Below are 1,810 nucleotides of genomic sequence, written 5' to 3' on the forward strand. Positions count from 1 at the left end.
TGGGGTGAGTGGCATGGCGGGGACTGGTGAGCAGGTGGAAGGCAAATGTCTTGGTCCCTCCTCCCAGCCCTCAGGCTCCAATTGATCAGTGGCAGCGGTGGGGCAGAACTGGGGACTGGCGAACGGGCAGAACATGGTCCTGATGGTAGGCTAGGTGGTCCATCCAGAGTAGGTTTAGAGTGTGCTGGGGGAGAAAGAGGAAGATTTGATTAGAAAACGGCATCACCGCCGGCCTCGACCCTAAAATGGAGCTGCTGGCCAAGCACCTGCTGAAGCCGCTGCCCGCAGACAAGCAGATCGAATGGGGCCCTTCCTGGAGGCGGTGTCCCACCTGCCACCCTTCTTCGATTGCCTTGGGTCCCCAGTGTTATGCCTATCAAGGCAGACATAACTGGTAACATCACGAAAATCAAAGCTGTGTGCAACACCAACCTGGCCAAGTTCCGGGCCCTGCAGAACAACCTGGAGGCAAAGAAGGAAATGTATGGGGCAGAGTGGCCCAAAGTGGGGGCCACGCTGGCACTGTTGTGGCTGAAAAGGGGCCTCCGCTTCACCTAGATCCTCCTGCAGAGCATCTGCGACCGGGTCAGGATGAGAGCCACCCCAATCTCATCTGCATCAACGCCACCAAGGCCTAGGAGATGGCGCTCAAGAAGCACCACGGCTGGATCGTGCAGAAGATCTTCCAGGCAGCGCTGTGTGCCGTGCCCTACAAGTCTGACTTCCTGAAAGCGCTCTCCAAGGGCCAGAACGTGACGGAGGAGGAGTGCCTGGAGAAGGTCCGCCTGTTCCTGGTCAACTACACGGCCACCATTGACGTCATCTACGAGATGTACACCAAGATGAGTGCTGAGCTCAACTACAAGGTGTAGGCGTGCCCCCGGCCGGCACCCTCAGAAACAGACCAGCCAGAATCACTGTGAAGCAAGCTGGCAGGCCGCCTTGGCCTGCGTCCCCCAGAGCGGCCCTGAGTCTGGCTGGGGTTGCAGGGGACAGCCCTGGTTTTTGAAAAGTCATTTTTGGGGTATATCCTAACAGAGCAATAAATAACCACCCTACTTCTGCATCACCTTTGAATTTCATGGCAGCACAGACTGACTGCCTTCATTTCAGTGCGATAAAAATCAGTTAATGTTGCTAATAAGTCAAGTCCTAGGGTTTTCTGTCCCCGTCCCCACGTGATGCGTGGCCCTGGGAAGCACTGTCATACACCTCATTTTAAAAATGAGGATCTGGTGCAGTGATGTTTCGCGCCATGTAAGGACCACGAGGAGTCTGATTTGAAATTATACAGGATTTTTTTAAAAGCAGACTGCTGTGTGCTCCTGTGGTTGCACAGCCCAATGTCACACTGCTGTCAGTATAGACCCTGCTCTTTCCTACTGTCTTTTTCCAGACAGTTTTTTATAGTTGAAAACAACCAGCAAGCCTTTGGTGACCTTGACCACGGGGACTGTATTTTGAAGCTGTCAGGTATGAGGAACGGACCCAGACGACTGAGCTGGCTTCTTCTGCATAAGAGTTTCCTTCAGGGACAGCCCACCCCACCTGAGAAACTACCCATCATGTGTGTTCTCCCAGAGGGGAGGCCGCGACCCTCCCGATGCCGAGACCCAGGGAAACACCTCGCTGCCATAACTGTTCCCTCCTGGCACTAACAAGAGCTGTATTTTGAAAGTGTTGGGGTGATAGGGGGACCCTCAAAGAATTCATGTGTTAAAAACCCAATGAAGAATAATTGGTGATTTTTATGCAAACACTAAATAATTCTTAGTAAATAAATCTCTATTTTGGAATCACACAAAAAAAA

General features: G+C 52.5%; 1 pseudogene across 1 annotated transcript; it reads left to right on the plus strand.

Moving 5' to 3' along the window:
* Window positions 1–245: 245 nt before the first annotated feature.
* On the plus strand, window positions 246–872 carry LOC308529344 (glycolipid transfer protein-like; annotated as a pseudogene). The gene has a single exon. The product of its transcript is annotated as a glycolipid transfer protein-like (transcript).
* Window positions 873–1,810: the final 938 nt, after the last annotated feature.

Source organism: Myotis nattereri (genome assembly GCF_964212035.1).
Source record: "Myotis nattereri genome assembly, chromosome: 13".
Lineage (NCBI taxonomy): Eukaryota > Metazoa > Chordata > Mammalia > Chiroptera > Vespertilionidae > Myotis > Myotis nattereri.